The 21,285-nt window shown below is 43.9% G+C and overlaps 1 long non-coding RNA gene across 2 annotated transcripts; it reads right to left on the bottom strand.

Moving 5' to 3' along the window:
• Positions 1–533: 533 nt before the first annotated feature.
• LOC109489368 lies at positions 534–19,451 on the bottom strand. 2 transcript variants are annotated; one of them, XR_004625267.1, is made up of 7 exons: positions 19,311–19,451; positions 18,864–19,012; positions 15,650–15,847; positions 11,331–11,531; positions 8,435–8,502; positions 1,690–1,879; positions 534–587 (listed from the first exon to the last, which is right to left on the bottom strand). It is a non-coding gene; the product is annotated as an uncharacterized LOC109489368 (long non-coding RNA). The 2 variants fall into 2 exon arrangements; XR_004625268.1 differs by lacking the exons at positions 534–587; positions 1,690–1,879; positions 8,435–8,502; positions 11,331–11,531; positions 15,650–15,847 and adding an exon at positions 15,891–16,317.
• Positions 19,452–21,285: the final 1,834 nt, after the last annotated feature.

Below are 21,285 nucleotides of genomic sequence, written 5' to 3'. Positions count from 1 at the left end.
ACACTGCTTCGAACCTCGATTCCAGAAATACCAAGAGAGGTTATTTTATCAAAACAAGGATTTAAAAACTGTGATGAAAGAATCTGCAATTTTCTAAATCAACAGCTCTTAACCTGCGGTCCCTGGACCCCTCAAGGAGTCCATAGATAGAATTTGAGGATTCGAAAATCGGGGGGGAGGGGGTGGATTTTATTCTTATTTTCACCAGCTTCCAACTGAAATTTAGCATTTCTCTTCTATTCTGAATGTAAGCAATAGACCACAGTTGTAGGAGTAGGAACTATGACTTTGTCACCAATAAAAACCACATATCACATACCACTGTTCTAGATATCACAAAATGCCACTTATACATACTAGTATTTTTAAACTATTTCTTTAATTTTAATTCCACTTAGTTAACATCCAGTGATACTAGTTCAGCTGTATGACACAGTGAGTTCACAACTCCATACATCACCTGGCACTCATCACAAGTGCCCACCTTAACCCCATCACCTGGGGCGCCTGGCTGGTTCAGTCAGAAGAGCGTGCGACTCTTGATCTCGCAGTCATGAGTTCGAGCCCCATGTTGGGTGTAGAGATTACTAAAAAGGATGAATAAATAAACTTAATCCCCATCACCTATTTCACCCATCCCCCCACCACCTCCCCACTACTAGATCCTGGTGCTTGATGCACTAATAGAAAAGCACATATATTACTATACCGTAAGTTTGGTGTTTCAAAGCAATTTTATAAATGTACTTTAATATAATTGGTTTCCTCTGCCATTCCATATATTTTATTTTGTGCACTTAAAGACATGATTGTGAGAAGGGGTGCAAATCTTTCATTCACTTGAAAAGGGTCCATAATATGTATTTTTTTAACGTGAAGAACCCCTGACCTAAAACAGCATTGGTCAGTGTCTCAAATCCTTAAAACCAATTTCTCAAAGTAATTTTACTCTCTTCCATGTGAATAAGGAGACTTTAAAGCAAATACCATAGAAGTCAGAGGGTCAAAAGCTCAAAAATAATTAGGAATGATCGCACTGATCAATTAGCTTCAAGGATCAAGCTAAGATAAATGTAAAATACCCTTTTGTTTTTAGGCTCCTAATTTCTGAATAAATCGTTAAATGGGTCCCTTGATTTAGACTGTTAATGCTATTTCCTTCTCTCATTTCCCCTTTCCTGCTCCTTGGCGGGCCTCGTGTGGAAAGCACCTCTTTCACCCAGCCACGGAGACAAGCTTCCGCAATCAAAACGCATTCTCAACTAGGAAAAGCACAGCATCGGGAATGTAGTCAGTAATATTTTAATAACTTTGCAGGGTGACAGAAGGTAGCTGAGCATTTCATACAGCATACATTGTCAATGTATGTTGCACCCCATAGGCCATACTATGTTGCACCCCTAGCCCATATACTGTTATATACGTCAACTATACTTCAATTAAAAACGGAAACAGAGGGGGCGCCTGGGTGGCACAGCGGTTAAGCGTCTGCCTTCGGCTCAGGGCGTGATCCCGGCGTTATGGGATCGAGCCCCACGTCAGGCTCCTCTGCTATGAGCCTGCTTCTTCCTCTCCCACTCCCCCTGCTTGTGTTCCCTTTCTCGCTGGCTGTCTCTATCTCTGTCAAATAAATAAATAACATCTTTAAAAAAAAAAAAAACGGAAACAGATAAACAGTTCTCAACCTACCTTATCTGGGGACTATCCCGTTGAAGACATTATCTAACCAGTAAGACCCAGGGCTGGACGTACACTGGGCTCTTCCCACCACCTCTCCAGTTCAGGATAATCGCTCGACCAATTCAAAATAAAGAGCTCATCCACTTTATAACTGAGGTCTCTCTGCTTTGTCCACCTTGAACTGGTTTTAGCTTGAGCTCTAAAATATACATGCGTGTGTAATTTCCGGTCAGAAAAAAATTCAACTGATCAAAATAATGTATAAGAAATAGAAAGAAAGCAATAGCTTTTCACCACTGTCCCTTTAGGTCAGTTTCCGAATAAGAACGTTGTCTTAAAATTACATTTTTCCTCCTAAACAAAGATAGGCTTTTTTGCATTCGATAAGACACTAATTCCTAATTCTCAAGTGTGTAGACATTGGCAGCTATATTTAAAGTATCTATAGGAAAAGATTGAACTGTGACATAAATAAGAAAATATAATAGAAAAGTAGTATTCATTTGAGTTGAAGATTCTATTGTGTGTGTTATTGTTTGGGGAAGGGGAAGGAACTGACCTTTATGAGCACTTAACACAAGGCCAAGCAGACAGCCCAGAGCACACTGAATTATAGGGAATGCCAGCCAAAAAGCATTCTCCAAGACATATCCACCCATTCTTCCCTGGTGGTGCTCTCAAAATTGTCCCCTCTTCATTCCCTCACCATCCCCTTGGTGTGCACCCCATCACCTCACCCCTGAACCTTAGCAGCAGGCCCCTCCATGGCCTTTCTGCTATATCCCTCCCCATAGCCATCCTATCCCAGGAGGATAGTACTGTATGCACCCAGAGCCTCTCAGAGGTGGGAAGAAGCCTGGGCTACTTCCATTTTGTTTCAGGTTTCCAATACATTATTAAAAAGAGGAAGAAGGGGGAGCCTGGGTGGCTCAGTTGGTTAAGCGTCTGACTCTTGATTTCAGCTCAGGTCATGATCTCAGAGTCTCCATGTTCAGCAGGGGATCTGCTTGAGATTCTCTTTCCCTCTCCCCCTGCCCCTGCCCCCTAAAATAAATAAATAAATTCTAAAAAAAATATACAAATAAAAAGAGGAAGGACAAAAAGGAGACAAGAAAGAAAAGGAGAACAAGGGTGTGTAGAAAAGAGTTAGCAAAGCAAATTTGACTGCTATCTTTAGAAAGGCCCGCTTGCAAGGTTGGCAAGGCCTTGGTGGACACTTGGGAAGTTGGTTTTCAGGAGATTCCCACATTCCCTGATACAAGTGGCTCATTATGTCTGAATGATGTGGCTTATGGTTTCCTTCTGGGAGTCTAGAATTTTGGAACATACCATTCAAAAGGGGCCTATGTGACGAACTCCCAATAAAAACCCTGGACACTGAATTTCTATGAGCGTCCCTAATAGACACCCTTTCCCAGGTGTTGTCACAGCTTCTTGCTGGGGGACCTAAGCACATCCTATGTGACTCCACTGGGAGAGGACCCTCAGAAGCTCATGCCTGGCTTCCCCCAGACTCCACTCCACGCGCCTTCGCCTTTGGCCGGGCTTACTTTGCATCCCTTCACTGTAAGAAATCATAGACACAAGTATGACTATACGTTGAGTAGTGAGTCCTCCTAGAAAACCGTCAATACTGGGGTGATCTTGATTGTCCCTCAACACAGAGAAGAAGAAAAACTAACACTGAAATGGGAAAGCCAAATGGTGGTCATTTTTAAATGTTTGTTTATGGCTTTTAAATATCATCTTGCAAATCAATTAATAGAGAGATAGCAAATACAAAGTAACTATTCTTCCCATGATTATTATAACATTTATAAAACAGACAGATTAGTCCACGGGATGCTGGAAGCATCATGGCCCCGTCAGGAGCCTAAAGGGCAGCTGGTGCTGGGTTTTCAAACCTTTCTGAGCTGTGGAACCCTTGGTGAAAATGAAATCTCTCATCAAAGTCAGCAGAGAAAATTTCCTCTGCTTCAAGGCTCAGTCAGCTTCCTCCTCTGAGAACCCCCAGGGAGCTGCTCAGAACCCCAGAACTTAAAGGAGGAGAGATTGAAAAACAGCTGAGTTAACACTTTCACTTAGAGACAAGAGAGCCCGGGCTTAGACCAAAATGAAGATTTGCAGATGAAGTGAACCTTGACTGAAGCATTTTTGATGCCAACAAATGAGTAAAAGGCCTCTCTATAACCTCTTCTTTTTAACTGCTCTTATTTTTTCTAGACTTGCCTGTGACTGTATGCTCCCTCCCTTCACTCTCTCTCTCACAGGACCTCAAAGAATGTGCTACCACGCACCCCGAAATAGTCATGGGTAAACTTCGGGGCCAGCCAAGCGTCTGCCACTCCCACCCTCGGGGACAATGTTTGGTGAACCACTAGAGTGTCCAAGCCACAAGAAGTTAGAACTAGCAGAGGGGAAGAGCAAGTGGGAAGAAGGCCACAGAGCAACCAGCCCTAAGGGTTGACCATGTGAGGGACACAGAACCCACTTGTGTCAGAACTAACAAACCAAGGCCCTACTTCCTTCTTAGACCAAAAACCGTCCTAGCACGAGCCTCACTGCGCTTCACTGAAAGAAAGTGAGCCCTCTACCAATTTCCCCTCCCCACGTGTCTTTGGGAATCCCCAGGGACTGCCCACATGTTCCACAAATCTGTCCTGCTTACCACTTGGCACCTCAACTGCCATCTGGCCGGAGCAGCGCCCTAGGCCACGACTCCACCTTTCTTGTTACCTGAAACCCGACTCCCCGGGCAGCTGCTGTTGTCTGCCCCTCACCTCCAGCAGGGGCACAAACCCCTCCCTTAATTCCCCTTGGTGTCTGTTAATAACAGACTGGAACATTGGAGATTTTATGGAAGCCAGGGCCTAACCAAAGGTAATGCAACTCTGAGAACGCAGAGGTAAAGCCTCTGTAGGGCTGCTCCTGACGTCCACAGGCCCTGGGCCCAGGGCTTTGATGTGACTTCCTTGTCTCAGGCCCTGTGTTCAGGAGTCAGTTTTCCCCTGCACTCGGCATAAGCCCAACCCCCACCCTCCCCAAGATCGAGGAGAGGGAGGATTTTCCAAGGGGGAAAAAAATCCTCAGAAATGCAGAAATTTATTTCCACCTAAAAGAAGACAAACTTTATTTATTTTTTTAATTTTTTTAAAGATTTTATTTATTTGAGAGAGAGAAAGAGAGCATAAGCAGAAGGGGTGTGGGGGAAGACGGGCAGAGGGAGAGAGAGAAGCAGACTCCCCGCTGACCAGGGAGCCCAATGGGGGCTCAATCTCAGGACCCTGAGATCATGACCTGAGCCAAAGGCAGATGCTTAACTGACTGAGCCACCCAGGTGCCCCTAACTTTTTTTTTTTTTAAGATAAATTTTAAATCATTAGTCTGTCTTGTCCTAAGGTCTCCATGTCTAAAGAGGATAGCTACTTTACCACTGTTTCACCAAAGGCCTTTAAAATCATTTTCAAAAAAGAACGGCCCGTCCTCAAGATGAAGTAAACACCCCCACACACCAGAAAAATAGGAACAAAAGTAAAACAGTGACATCAAAAACGGTCACTTGAATTTTTGAAAATGGCTTCTTCTCCTTTGAAGCATTGGTGTTTCGCAAAAACACCTTGGCCAATTAGCACATGAAAACAGGCTCAACGTCACTACTCATAAGGGAAACACAAATTCAAAACCACACTGAGATACCACCTCACCACTCACACCCACTAGGATGACTCGGATCAAAACAGAAAGTAACAAGTGTTGGCAAGGATGTGGAGAAATCAGAGCCCTGTGCACTGTGGGTAGGGAGTGTACAATGGTGCAACTGCTGTGGAAAATGGTATGGAAGTTCCTCAAAAAATTAAACTTAGAATTACCATATGATCTAGCAATGCCACTTCTGGGTAGACACCCAGAGGAATTGAAAGCAGGATCTTAAAAAATATCTGTACTCCCATGTTCACTGCAGCATTATTCACATTAGCCAAGAGGTGGAGCCAACTCAAATATGCATCCGCGGACGAATGGATGAACAAAATGTCGTCCAGCCATACAATGGAATGTCATTCAGCCTTAAAAGGAAGGAAATTCTGACATAAGCCACAACATGGAGGAAACTTGAAAACACTAGGCTGTGTAAATAAATCACCAAAGGACAAATATTTTATGATTCCACTTATATGAGATACCCAGCACAAATTTATAAAGACAAAAAGTAGAATGGGGGTTCCAGGGGCTGGGGAGAGGGAGGATGGGGAATTAGTGCTTAACGGGTTGAGTTTCAGTTTGGGAAGAGGAGAACGTTCTGGGGACAGATGGTGGTGATGGTCACACAACACCATGAATTTAATGCCACTGTACACATAGAAATCATTGAGATGGTAAATTTTATGTGATTTGTATTTTAGCTCAATTTAAAATTTTTTAAAGTAAATACACAAGGGGGAGAATGGGGAGGACGAGTCTCTGACAGAATACCTCGTAACAGAGACATCTATCCTTCTCATAGAACATGAAGCTTGAGGGGACCTTTTAAGTCACTGTTCTAGGAAGATCTTCCAACGAATGGCAAAGAGAGGCAAGTTTGGGTTATCTCAGTTAAGGATGCATGGAGAAGGGAAAGGTATGCAAAACCACAGATCAGAGCTGTCCAATAGAACTTTCTGCAATGATGGAGATGTTCTCTACACTCTGCAGTGGGGGGCCACTGGCCACCTGTGGCCACCGTGCACTTAACATGGCAAGTGTGACTGAAGAGCTGAATTTTGCATTTTATTTTAATTATTTTAAGTTTAAGTAGCCACACATGCCTGGTGGTTATAGTACTGGGCTGCACATATGGTCTAGATGGCCACAGACACCAGGCCCTGTATGGAACACACAGCAGGTCTAGTGAACTCCTTCTAAGTACCTAGCAACTCACTGGACTGTTCTGTTGGAAAGAATTTTTTTCACAAGTGACTGAAATCTGTCAAAAAGGAAGATCTTGGACAAATGGCTAATAACTAAAGGACTAAAGCAATGTTTCCCATCCTTTCGTCATTCTCTACCCTGAGAGGTGACGTGACTGGCAGCTCCAAGCCGGCCCTGGCTTGCAGATGCATTTAGGGTTGACCCACACAGTTCCCAACATTTAAAAATTGGGATAGTTCACATAAAAATTCAGATCTTAGGGGACACCTGGGTGGCTCAGTTGGTTGGGCATCTGCCTTCAGCTCAGGTCATGATCCCAGGGTCCTGGGATTGCACCCCACATTGGGCTCCCTGCTTACGAGAGAGCCTGCTTCTCCCTATCCCTCTGCTGCTCCCACTGCTTGCGCACTCTCCGTCTGTCAAATAAATTTTTTAAAAATCTTAAAAAAAAAAAATCAGATCTTAGGTCCCTTTGAGAAACAGGAAGTCCTGGCAACGTTGGGCCTGCATCCTTGCCTCCATGAACAATGGAGCACACGATCTCCATGTGCTATGGTCCCCAAGAGTCCTGTTCACTCATTCACAAGATGAGCTTGGCTCGCATAAGAATTTGCTTTGGACACTTCCATTGGAGAGGAAGGATTGAGGAATACCGAACAGATCCGTTACAGGTCTCCCTCCCACCTCCAGCCCCTCAGAGGGCCCAGAAAGTCCCATTCCTCTTTTATATTCCTAACACCTAGTGTGAAGTCTTGAACATAACAGGTGCTCAATCTGTATGCATTAAACCGAACTGAGATTTAAAAACAAAAAGAGAATCCTGAGTTGCACCATGTCCCTCAGCGGTTATCTAACCTATGGAGGATCGATGATTTGCCCAAATGGCATGATTGAGACAAAAATCATATTCCCAGAACACTGCTTTCCTCCACACTCTGGTTTTCTCTGTGGTCTCAAAGGGCGTTGTTGGAACAGGGTCATACGTGCCGGGTGGTGCTGCAGCCTGGACCCCCCCCCCGAGTCAACATGCTAGCAAGTTCCAACACCAGGGCCTTCCCTGCAGGGCGCTCAGCCTTCTCCAGAGCACACAGCCAATGCCCGTGCAAGGGAAGCCATAAAAGGTTGTGGAAGCTATTTTTAAACTTCCAAAGACCATACCGTACACTGATAATGGGAGCGTCTAAGTGCCCCGGTGTTATGGCCCCAGTCAGCACGCCACCTAAATGCCGAAGATAATAATCTTGCCTTTCATTGGAGCCCCTTGAAAAGGAGCCCTGTTCAATGCAGCGTTGCATTAAATGGAACTGCTTTTAAATAGGCGAGGGCTCTATTTCTTTATGAAGAAAATCTCTGTGAGTCACCATCTCCCTGCAGTGACACATTCGTGTATTCCACTGGATGCTTCACTGGGTTTTTTGTGTGTAAGCTGAAGCTGAAAATATTTTACTAACTATAAATATCTCTGGGCGGCCGTGGGTTATTTTCTGCCTATTTTCTCCTTCTTATCCATTTCCTTTCTCTTGTCCTCCCATGTAAGGAGCTATCTCTTCTTTTTTATACCTTATCTAGTTTTCAGTCTTTATTGGAGATCTTGCGTAACCACTGGGCCCTAGGATTCGGGATTCCCGGCCACAAACCTCAAATAATAACCACCCTTGACGGAGCATCTCCTGGGGGCCAGGCACTAGATTAGGGACATGCTTTCACAGGCATGAAAATATTCCATTTTTAATCAGGATGTGTCAATAGAATAGCAGCGGCGACCAAATGATCAGACAATTATCAGTCAAATAACAAAGCAAGGCCAAGAGATCGACAGGAAGAAGTCAGACATTGTTGGAATACTTACAAGAGTTGCATGGTCCTACGAGAAACGTGTGAAAAAGAACACCGGTTTACTCTCAGTTCAAAGGTCCTCTGGAATGAGATAGAAAAGACCTTCTCGTTACCTTAAAAGGTGAAGAAATATAAAATACAAGCGATTGCTCACCATGGTGGGTCCCTGCCATGGGCTGTAAATGGGCCTCCATAGGTGCCCTCAGGGTGAGAACGAGAACGGATTCAGTGTTCCACGACTGAGAGCCATTTCCCAATATTGCTTGAAGGGAGCAACTGTTTTCTTAGTGGGTCAACCCTGTGCAATCCCGGGAAGATTTAGAATTGAGTAGAGAAACTAATAGTTTTGTGTTTTGTGTTAGGGAGTAAGCTACATATATTTGGTGTTGGTCTTACTTTGTTTGGGCTGCTATGACAGACTACCACAGACTATTCCTTACTGTTCTGGAAGCTGGGGAAGTCCACGATCAAGGCATTGACAGATATGGCATCTGCTGAGAACCTGCTTCCTCGTTCATGGAAGGCTGACTTCTGGCTGGGTCCTCACATGGTGGAAGGGGCGAGGGAGCTCTCTGGGGTCTCTTTTATAACAACACCAATCCCATTTGGGAAGGCTCCACTCTCAGGACCTCATCACCTCCCAAAGACGCCATCTCCACATATACCATCACGTTGGGGGCTAGGGGTCAATGTAAGAATTGGGGGGTAGGGGAACACAAACATTCAGTGCATAGCACTACTCTAAAATTTTGCAAAGTTTAAAATAATATGGCCATGGGGCGCCCCGGTGGCTCAGTCGTTTAGGCATCTGCCTTTGGCTCAGGTCACGATCCCAGGGTCCTGGGATCCAGTCCTGCATCGGGCTCCCTGCTCAGTGGGAAGTCTGCTTCTCCCTCTCCCTCTGCTCCGACCCCCTGCTCCTGTTCTCTGTCTCCCTCTCAAATAAATAAAAACTTTAAAAAAGAAATAAATAAAATAAAATAATATGACCAATTAGAATAATAGTTCAGCTTCAAAATCGTAATTTAGAATGCATGCCTGAGTCATTGATTTAAGTTTATGATCTTAAGTTGAAATCATACTGTTTCTACAATACCGGAACATTTCAGCTCCACCGTATTTACACATTTATTAGATTTATAAAAATTACTTAAATGTTTCAATTAGATAATTTAAGTACTTAAAGAAATGTAATAGGTTAAGTTTATATATGTAGTTTAAAATCCACAAAGAGGTTCAATTGACTGAGCTTATAATATGTGGAACAAGCATCATTCAAAGGCCCTTTTTAAATGATTGTCAAAACATACGAGAATAATAACTAGAATAGTAAGATTCTTTTTGTTGGGATTTTTTTTTTAAGTAGGCTCCATACCCAGCATGAAGCCCAGTGTGGGGCCTGAACTCACGACCCTGAGATCATGACCTGAGCCGAGATCAAGAGTCAGACGCTTAACCAACTGAGCCACCAGGCACCCCTAGTAAGATTCTTAACTTAAGCTTAAAAACTTGAGAAGCATCTAGAGTTCTAAATTGTAATTGCAATAAATAAAATGTCAGTTCATAAAGCTGAAATAAACTACAGAATTGTCTTTCGTATACAAAATAACAGCATGAATGCAGAAGACCAAGATTTGGGGTCCTATCCAAGTGTCTAAGATGGATCTTACGCCAATAGCCTGAGAGACCCTTGTCACCGTACAGACAGCCTCATGGCATTACTGTCCATGCCAAAATCCCTCACTCCTACCTCCTGAGGGCTCTCAGGGCCAAGGATCTAAGAGTGAGCTTTCCACCCAAAAGCCTGTCCGAGGCTCAGGCAGCAGCATTGCAAGTTCCCAATATATCCCCAGTGCCCACGAACCAAAAGTTTTCTCAAAGGCTGGGGAATCCTTACGAGACGAGAGAGACTACGCACATGACCAGACTGACTTGCTTGCCTGTGTCAGGAAGGAAAATCTTTTGCTCTACCCTCTTAGGTTCCTAAGCTGGAGGCTTGCAAATGAACTCACAGAAGGCAGCTTCACAGAAGGAAAGGAATACAAATTCTATTAATATTTTATGTGCACAGGAGTTCACAGAAAAGAAATGAGACTCAAAGTCAAGTGATGAGACTCCCGGGCTTGTATAACATTTTAACAAAGGAAAGGGGGTTTGGGGCTTCAAGAGATAAAAAATTAGGGGAAAGTGACTAGAAAGGATACACACAGGAGAACCGAAGACCAGGGTTATTGTAGCAAGGTTTACTTAGGCGGATTTATTCCAATGCCAGCTCTTCCTCTCCAGTGGTTAAGTTGCTCTCCTCTTCCTGGTATGCAAGAGGAGAATACCTTCACTAAGGGAAATCTAAGCCAGTTTTAGGCGGAAAAGGGGACAGAAGAGAACTCTTCTTGCATCCACTGACTCTCAGTTGCTTTCAGCTCAAAATAATCCTTATGCCGAAGTGGCCAATTTAGGGTGGTACACACCGATCCCCTTCACCTGGTACGCTATAAGAGTTTAATAAGTGTGCATTTCCTGAATGCGTGCAAGAGCTACAAACTCCTTTGCAAATGCTGAACAAATGTGAAATACAATACGGAAATCCGACTCCCACCCCGGTTATTGACACGTGGACGATTGGGCAGCCCATGGTGCCTTCGTGGGGATCTTTGTAAGGGTTAATGACTGCTTCTTTGCATCTCAGTGCAGCAGCTGCAGATGACATCAGATTTTCTGCCACAGTGACTTACATCAAAACAATGAATCCATCAAGGGGAAGGCCAAGGCACCATTTGGGGCTCACGGGGAAGGACTGGGCAGAGCGCTCTCAACAAATGAGACTGGGAGAGATCGTCCCTGCTCTAGGAGAATACCACGGATCGTGAACGTCTCGGGCATCTTCACAAAAGAACAACAGCCCGTCTCACCGGGTAAAGAACAAACAGCAGACAGCAGGAGGCAGGGGATGAGTCCGTCGCAGCCCAGTGTTGGGACAGGACAGAATGCCGGGCATGCGCCGAATGAGTCTGAACAACAAATGCGCATGCACTTCCCAGGGTCTTGGGTCTCTCAGGCGCTGTCGTCAGGTGAAAGAACACGCATCACACGTGGTTGCAATCAGCACGTTCCTAATAAAACACACATTTTGATTAATGCGGGTGCCTGGGTGGCTCAGTCGGTTGAGCGGCTGCTTTCGGATCAGGTCAAGACCTCAGGGTTTTGGGATCGAGTCCTGCATCGGGCTCCCTGCTCAGTGGGGAGTCTGCTTCTCCCTCTTACTCTCCCTCTGTGCTCTCTCTCAAATACATAAATAAAATCTTTAAAAAAAAAAGAAAAAAAAAGAAAAACACATTCTGAAACATTCAACAGTCCTTTTCCCAGAGCCTCGGTAAGAACCACGCAGGACCTTCAGACCTGCAGTGGGAACCTCCCGCCATGTGAGTCTCTCCAATCAGACAGCTGACGAGGGGCGTGTACGTGCTCGTCTACACCGTCTGCATATGTGTGCTCGGGCCCTGCAGTGTGTGGCAACAGTTCCACGGATGGCCTCGGCAGCCCACCCCCACCAGCAGCCCCCCCGCCCCAAGAACGGTACACTGGAAATGCAATCTATAGCGCTCTTTTCCAGAAAGCCTCGGGACAGGTCATCTCTTAGCCGTTCTGGGCTCATCATATTCAATGAATTCCCTGCAGCCAAGGACTTCACTCCCTGTGGTAACTCTGAAGAGACCAAGAAAGTGATGCAACTCCATCTCTTTCTCTCTCAACCACCTGCAAGGCTTTTTATCTGCTGCCTTCAGCAGCCAGTCCCCAGACTCCAGAAACTTCCAAGGGACCTGCAGTGGCAGGTCCCAAGGGCAGGATGGGAAGGTTGGAGAGAGGGAGCCAGGGGATAGAGGAAAAAACTCACATTTCTCTTGCAAAGAGTGAAGCAGATGCCCAGGTGGTACATGTGACTTCCAATTACTTGCCTTAAACCAACCCTGAAACGTGAAGTTCCCGTATTTCCTCAAAGACAAACAGGCAGCAGATCCAGGCTGTAATTAACAAGGCACTTTATACTCTCTATTTAGAGTTTTTACCAGAAACTCTGCCTTCATCCCGGCATTTCTTCTTTGTTGTGGAACAAGGTGGCTCCCATCTTTTTTTTTTTTTTTTGTAAGATTTATTTGTTTATTTGAGAGAAAGGAGAGGAGTGGGCAGAGGGAGGGAAGAGAGGGAAAATCTCAAGCAGACTCCCCACTAGTTGGGGAACTGGACTCAGGGCTCCATCCCAGGACCCTGAGATCATGACCTGAGCTGAAAGGAAGATGGGAGCCCCAGGCAGGCTCCCATCTTTAAGGTTTGGCAGCCCTTCCCATAAAACGCTGTGCCAGGCCTGAACAGAATAAGGACCAGGTTTGCAGTGAAACCTGTTTCAGAATCACCCGGGCGGCTTATTAAAAATGCAAATTCAAAAAAATGCAAATTCCTGTACCACACCCCGACGTACAGGAGGCTCTGCATTTTTTAACTAGTGCATAATAAAATTTGATGAGTCCTGTGCATCATAAAATTTGAAAACCACTGATATAAAAAGTATACAACACTAGGGCAAGGATCAGAGTCGTCACAGCGAGGAATCAAGATGTCTATTGTTTTCACCCTTTGGAGGACAGCCTCTGAGGCCCCTGGGGAAGACAGGCCAGGGCACTGTTCCTTCAGCCGGGGTGTAAATGCAAACTCGCATCTAGTTGATTCTGCGCAGGGAGTCCAAGGTGGATCAGAGAGTAGGCATTTCTAATAAGCTCCCAGGTGCCACCCAACGCTGGAGTAGAGAAGGAGGGTTAGTTTACAATCCCAATAGCCAGGGTTAGATAAGGTGCACCAGGAAGTTGCTCAAACTGAAAAGAGTCAAGTATTTTGAAACACCAAACTCCTTTTTAAAATGCAAATAGTCACCCAGAAGGCTGAAGCTACGGGGTGACTTATTTTAATCAGATTGCTTTCTTCTCAGCTGAACTCAGCCCCACGCAGAAGGTTGTAACTAGAGGGAAGGACATAGGAGTAAACAGGCCTGAATGGGATCTGCCCTGAGGGCCTCAGAGAGAAAGAGGGCAGCAAAGGGTTTTTGCTCCAGGGAGGAGAGAGGCCAACAGGTAGAGAGGTTGCTAGAGAGAAGGGAGTCAAAGACAGATTTAACCTCATTGCCATATAGATTTTAATAGGGAGCCTGTTGTGTGGCAAGCATTGGGCCAGGGCCTGGGATGCTCACCTGAACAAGACATAGTCCTGTCCCTGCAGGGTTGGAGGCCCAGCAAGTTGGCCTCCAGCACAGAGGGAGGAAGCCATCCTTTGGCACAGTCAAGCTCTTGGGGTGGTGCCATTGGTTGCTGATAGCAGCCGCAGTCATGGCAAGCAAGATCTTAGTCAATACTGGAATGTCTGAAAACAATTAGGGAGCTACTAAAATGTACAAGAGCCAGCCTGGATCGCTGTCCATTTGACTCCCGTTGACAAGGGCTTTGAAAATTACAATCACCACCTGCCAACTAACACCATGGGGTCTGCAGGGAGCATTTTAGTCATTAGAGTTCGTCAAATATCCAGTCCTTCTTGAAAAATTCCACACGTAGAATTCTCCAGAAAATAGAGGTGACTATAAGAGAGTTTAAAACCATTAATGGGAGCCATTTAAATTACAATCTTACATGAAGGAAAAGTCATATAAGGGAGGAAAAAACTTTTCCTCTACCAGCTTAGGTTCAGTGTCTGGGGCCTGCAAATTAAATTGACAAAGACAGATTAACAGAAGAAAAGGTATACATTTTTTGTTGATGTTAATGTTTTCATACATACAGGGGGCTTCACCGAAAAGAAGTGAAAACCCTATTTTAACAAGGATGATAAATTGTGGAGAACTGATTAGACAAAGGAAAGGGGGTTTGGGCTTCTAGAAGTAATAAATTGTGGGAAGGTGACTAGGATATATGGGGGAAACTAATGGAAGATAAGAGTTATTTTAGTAAAGTCTGTTTATGTAGATTCCCATCCACCTTGACACCCCTTCTGTAGTGATAAGAGGCGCTCTCCCCTTCCTGGTACAAGGACGGCACCCTTCTCACAGGAAATTTATGTCCTGCTTTTAGGCAGATGGGGGAGGGCAGAGCTCTTCCTGTGTCTGCTGTTTCTCAACTGCCAGCAGCTCAAAATCAGCCTTATGCCAAAGTGGCCTATTTGGAGTGGCATACTCACCACCTTCAGCCAGCAAAGTCTTGGCTGTACCCATAACTCAAGTTCAAAACCCTCACGTCATTATGGAGGTGATGAGCGTGACTCAGCTTCCCTCCTTCACTCCCGGACAGAACCGATTTGTCCAGCCGTCCTCCTTCAAGCTCTGGCTTCCTCTCCCAACGCATCTGTGCCTCCCACACCCTCTCCCAGTTCAGCCAGTGCCTTCCCTGGACTGTGACCTCTTACATATAACATCACCACACAAAGTTGTTCTTCACTTTGTAAGTTATAAGGTGATGTCTCCACTCCTGAACCCCTCTTTCCCCCTCTGCCGCCACGACTCAGTTTAACTTGTTTGATTATAAAAGCTTCGTTCTCCCTAGTACTTGGGACTTTGGGAAGGTTCAAGTCCAACCTCATCCACTGACCTCGTGGAAGTCATTTAAACTTGTTAAATCAATCTCAACTTAGAAATGGGAGTAAGGGGGCGCCTGGGTGGCTCAGTTGTTAAGCATCTGCCTTCGGCTCAGGGTGAGATCCCGGCGTTCTGGGATCGAGCCCCACATCAGGCTCCTCCACTGGGAGCCTGCTTCTTCCTCTCCCACTCCCCCTGCTTGTGTTCCCTCTCTCGCTGGCTGTCTCCCTCTCTCTGTCAAAAAAATAAATAAAATCTTAAAAAAAAAAAAGAAATGGGAGTAAGGATTATCTACCTCATGGAACTGATACAAGGAATAGATGAGATATTGCAGTGTTGCTGATGCTTTGTCAATTTTGTACAGATGGAATCTGTTTAAGGTTTTAGATGTCTTTGTTTTCTGCCAACTAATTTCTTAAGGCCCTACTACGGTCTCAGTGCTATTTGAGGCCCCCTTCATTCCTTCCACATGGATTTCGAACATTTACTAAGTTCAAGACGGTGTGCTAGACAAGGAGTCAGCAAAGTATGCCGGCTATTTTTGTACAGCTGAGAGCTAAGAATGGCTTTTACGTTTTGGAGTGGGTTGAACAGTGTCCTTCTCAAATTCATGCTTACCGGGGACTTCTGAATGTGATCTTTTTGGGAAATAGGGTCTCTGCAGATACAATTGAGGATCTTGAGATAAATTAATCCTTCAAAGGGAACATGGCCCTGCCAATACTTTGATTTCAGACTTGTAGACTCCAGAACCTGAGAGAATAATATTTGCTGTTTTGGTGGCTTAACCAATCATGGTGATTTGTTAAGGCAGCCCTAGGAAACAAACACACATTTTTGAATGATTGAGGGGGGGAAAAAATCAAAAGAAAAATTATGTTTCATGATACGTGAAAGTTATATGCAATTAACACTGCATTATCCATAAATAAAGGATGATTGAAACAGAGACACACTTGTTTATTTATGTGTTCTTTTGTGCTACAACAACAGCAAGAGTGAGGAGTTGTGATGACCGAATGGTCAGCAAAATCTGAAACACATACTAGCCGGCCCTTCACTGAAAAGTTTGCTGACCCCTGCTCTAGATGCTTGACAATAAGATAAATATAACCCCTGTCCTCATGCAGATTATACGATGGCAAGGAAAGTAGATATTAAGCAATTGATTACTAAATTGACTAATTACAACAGTGATCTTTATAGTCATTCATGATGTTGTAAGTGGAGAATAAAGCAAAAGTCAAGCGGGATCTGTAGAATCCAATCACATGACATCTTCACACCTGTAAGAGAAACCAATCCATGTAAAGCAAGTTCAAAAAGGTGAGGAAAGAATCCGATGGAATGGCCTTAAAGAAACTTTGGTGTCCATTCCGATTACCTATGGAGGCTTCACAACCCTGCCAAACTTAGTAGAATAAAACAAAAACCATGTTTATCATACTTAAGGGTTTTGAAAAGTCAGGAATTCAGGTAGTAAATCAAAATGATGATGTGTCTCTGCTCCACAATTTCTGGAGCCTCTGTTAGAAAGACTCCAATGGTGAGGGGCTGGAATTTTCTAGAAGCTTCTTTATACAAATGTTTGGTCTCTTGGCTGGAATGATTCAAGGCCCAGCTAGGACCAGCTTCCATGTACCTTGGCCCCTCCATGGCTTCTCCATGTATGTTGGGCTTCCATGTAACATGGTAGCCTCAGAGTAATCAGACCTCTTTACATGGTGGACCAGATCTCCAAGAGCAAGTATTCCAGTGAACAAAGTGGAACCTGCATGTCTTCTATGATTTAGCTTTGGAAGTCAGCGCTTCTGTGGTATTCTTCTGGTTGAAGTGGTCCCAGAGCCTGCTCAGCTCCAAGTGGAGGGTACATAGATCTTGACTCTTGGCGGAAGGTATGTCAAAGGATATGCAGCCATGTTTTAAAACAAACAGGGTCAGATGGGAAGACATTAAGATGCCTTAGGAGAGCCAGAGAAATGCAATAGCCCACCAAGCACTGAAGAAATTATCCTCAATAATTTGGGATTATCCCCCTCAAAGCTGGGATGAGCATTGCAGATTAAAATCAGACAGAAAAATTGGGCAATACATACTTCCAGCAATGAGAATCTACCTGTGAAAACCACACCTGAGTTATGGAATCCAGGTTATAATAATGATAAAAATGGTTCACTGAGCCCCATAAATGTCACGGGCAAGAATCAAACTTTCTGGCTTAGCCACACTTCTCTCTGGTCGCAAAGCAACATCAGTGTACTGAGACAGCACTCCCAACTTGCTTGGGAAAAACCATTTTTTTCTGGGTGGGAAAGTATCTTTTAACATCGAGAATGTTTAGAATCAATGAAGCAAACCAAACCCATGCATGGTATTAATACTTTTATGTTAAACCTATATGGGTACACATGAAGCTTTTGTGGTATTTGGAAAGAATCTGGCAAATAAAGTATTTGGCAGGTGGGCCTAGCACTTCTGATTTAAGATGGCTAACTGAGGAATTGATTTCGACTTAGGGTTTCTGGTTGGTTGCTCACCCCTCCTCAAGACTTTGCTCAAATTCTTCCTTCTCAGGGAGCCCTGACCATTCAATTTAATTCGGTTCCTCCCTCTCCACCCCAAAGCTGATCCCACTAACCCTACTTTCTTCTTCCCAAAACACTTACCCCCTTCTAACATACAACTTAATGTATATATTCATTATTTACTGCCTTTTTTCCTCTAACTAGAATGTAAACCTCAGGGGAGGAGGAAATTTGCTTTGTTCACAGATGAGATTCAATCACCCAGCCCAAGGAAACTATAGTAAGTGGGTAACAAATCCTTGTTGTGGAATGCGTTAAATTAAATATTCCTGTTTGTAAATAACTGTGGAGCATTTAAGACAACTTAAGATTCCCCCTATTTATAAGTTTAATTCACATTACAAAAACTATTTAAATGCTTGGGAAGGTTTTGTTTGTTACTCAGGTCATTGATGTGCTTAAAAAGAAAATTAAACATATTAAATTTGTAAATACAACTAAAAGTGGCTAAGACATATAATTAACTAATTTACAAAAAAACCTCTGTGGGTATAAAATTCTGCTAGAGTTATAACTAGACAAGTAAGATTTGAGAGTGATTTTATTTTTATTTTACGTAGGCTCCAAGCCCAACCTGGGGCTTGAACTCACCACCCTGAGATCAAGAGTCACATGCTCCAGTGACTGAGCCAGCCAGGCACCCCAAGATTTGTAAGTTAAAGGTAAATGTCTTCCTTAAAGTTTTCCTAAGTTTTTAAAAAATATTTATTTATTTAGGTAATCTCTACACCCAAAGTGGGGCTCGAACTCATGACTCCGAGATTGAGAGTCACATGCTTCACTGACTGAGCCAGCCAGGAAACCCCCTAAGTTTTTTTAAAATTATTATTAACTCTAATAAATCCAACGTTATTTTTTTAAACCCCAAAGCAGTTGTAAAAGATGGTCATTAGTCATCATATATAAAATCCACCATAAGGAACACATACACACCCCATTCATAATGTCTAATATGAGAAAGGAGAAGTCCAGAGTGACCCACCCTAGCTGAGGGTGTCATAAAAATGACCAAAACAGATACAGTCCAGCAGAATTCAGGTTATGAATTGCGTGAGGGTGAGCGGCACTCCTATAACCTCACTACTAAATTATAGGGAAGGCCAGTCACAGATCAAGTTCTGCTACCCATACTGACATTTCATAAACTTTTATTAGCAAGTAAGCACAACGCATTTTCTGGAAATCTTTCTGTATGCCCAAAGGGTCCCTGCTCTCTGTTCTTTCAGATTGAATAAGCAGTTCATTACCTGTCACCTTGTGGCTGGTATCAGGCAGCAATCAGAAGTCCTCCAGACCCATGGCTGGGCACAGATCTGTGGAGGAATCAAGCCTTGGGAGCCATTCCCACGGATACAGGCTAGAGGTGTCGCCACACTCGCCCTCGTACACTCTGTTCCTGCAAGTCAGGGAGCCTCTGAGATAGTCCAACCAGAACACTGAGTACCCACAATTTCATCAGGACGCACTTCCTAGCATTCATCAAGCTAACCCACAAGCCGTGATTTCAGCCATAGAAACCCAGGTCCAACATTCACTATGCTAATTAGAAAAGCAATTGACATGGGCATTCGCCATATCAGAAGCAGCCTCAGAAACGAGGACTGGAGACCCGGGCTGGAGGTCCCTGCCCCAACCCCAAACAGCCTCCCTCCTTACCAACTCCACCCAAGTGCCTCTCCACCCTCCTGCCTTACCCCCTCAAAGGCACTGTGTTCCAACAGATCTGTGGATTGTGACACCGCCAACATGAACAGACCTCGCTTCAAAGAGCTGGGAGAACTTGAGAGGAAGAAGCTTTAGATAAATCCATTAGCTTGTCAAAAACTTCCTCTCAAACTGCATCACTGCCATATATTCTTGCATAACGAAGTATCTTCTCTTTGTCTTGCAACCGGTGGCTCGGAAGCTACTCAGAAATTAGCATGGGCTTTCCAACTGTTACACATGACAGCCGAGGAATATTTTATAATACTAAGCAAGTCATATTACCCTTAAATATACAAATATATGTTTGTAGGAGTCTAAAGACCCTGATCCTGGCTCGGTGATAACTGATTCTCAACAACGGCCACTGGATGGACAGAGAACATGAGAAGAGCAAATTGTTTTACTTTTCTGTAACAACACTGCACAAGATGTGGCTCGATTTTCGACAAAAGAAATTTCCAATGTTGTAATTTTTATTTTAATTTTCATAATAATTTCAATAATTACTTTGATGTTCAAAACCTTTCGGCACTTTTATAATAATTTGTATTTTTGCCTTTTGCTTTTAAATAATTTTGAATTTTAGGGAGAAAACATACGATGAAAGTTGGAGAAATAATTTTAATTTTTGAATTTTCAGCATTATGAATGCTAATGTGATGAAAATACATTCGAAATGTTAAAATAGTATCACCATCCACAAAACACAAATTATGTGAAGATCCTGAATATAACAGAATAAGTGATTTTGCTGAAACAAAGATGAGAAAAAATTAAATGTTGGAGAATCGCTACGTAATGTTTATGAACTACATGTGTCTTTGTGTCATCACTGATCCAAACACCTCTAGCCCATCAGTAGAACACTGACGTGAGCAAGCATAATCACCTTCAGTTGGCTTTGATACATTGCCAACTTTTAGTGTCATAAAAACCACAGCTTTATACACTTGATTGTTAATGACAATATATTTGACAAGGTCAAAGATTAAAAAAATGTCACTTAGCAGATTATTCGTTATGGCCTATAACTTTTAAATATTTAGGTACATGGTCCTGGGCCCTCCGTGTGCACGCTTGCCCTGGGCCCTGCAAATGTTAAAAGTACCTAAATGTGAGGCCCTGAGGAGAAAATTGGTTGACCTTGAGCATTGGTGGTTGGCCTTGACTGAGGGGGCTTTCCTGCGTAGAAATCTAGCGGTGCCAGAGACCTCACTGCAACAGAAAACCTTCTATGCGGAAAGTTTAGAAGGAAAAGGCAGACACCCTATGTGGAAAAACTGGACTCCTATGATCTGCTGGTGGGAATGTAAAATGGCGCAGCCGCTATGGGAAGCAGTAAGGAAGTTCCCCAAAAATTAAACACAGAATTACCATATGATTCAGCAATCCCACTTCCGGGGATACCCAGAAGAACTGAAGGCAGGAGGGGCGCCTGGGTGGCTCAGTCAGTTAAGTGTCCGACTCTTGATTTCAGCTCAGGTTATGATCTCAGGGTGGTGGACTCGAGCCCCTTGTTGGGCTCCATGCTCACCGGGGAGTCTGCTGGAGATTCTCTCTCCCTCTGCCGCTCCCCCCACTCATGTGATCTCCCTCTCTCTCACTCTTGCTCTCAAATAAATAAATCTTTTTTAAAAAAAACATGGTTGAGAATTGAAAGCCGGATCTTGAGCAGATATTTGCACACCCATGTTCATAGCACCACGATTCACATTAGCCAAAAGGTGGAAGCAACCCACGTGCCTATCCAGATATGAACGGATAAACAAAATGTGGTCTAGGCATACAGTGGAATATTATTTAGCCTTAAAAAGAGGAAATTCTGACCCAGGCTACAACACGAACGAACCTTGAGCACTTTAAGCTAACTGAAATAGGCCGGTCACAAAAAGACAAATACTATATGATCCCACTTATATGAGATCCTGAGAGCAGTCAAATTCTCAGAGAAAATAGAATCAC

This window comes from Ailuropoda melanoleuca, chromosome 5, assembly GCF_002007445.2.
Source record: "Ailuropoda melanoleuca isolate Jingjing chromosome 5, ASM200744v2, whole genome shotgun sequence".
NCBI classification, from domain to species: Eukaryota; Metazoa; Chordata; class Mammalia; order Carnivora; family Ursidae; genus Ailuropoda; species Ailuropoda melanoleuca.
Note: the sequence above shows the minus strand (reverse complement) of the source record. Positions and strands in the feature narration are given on the sequence as shown.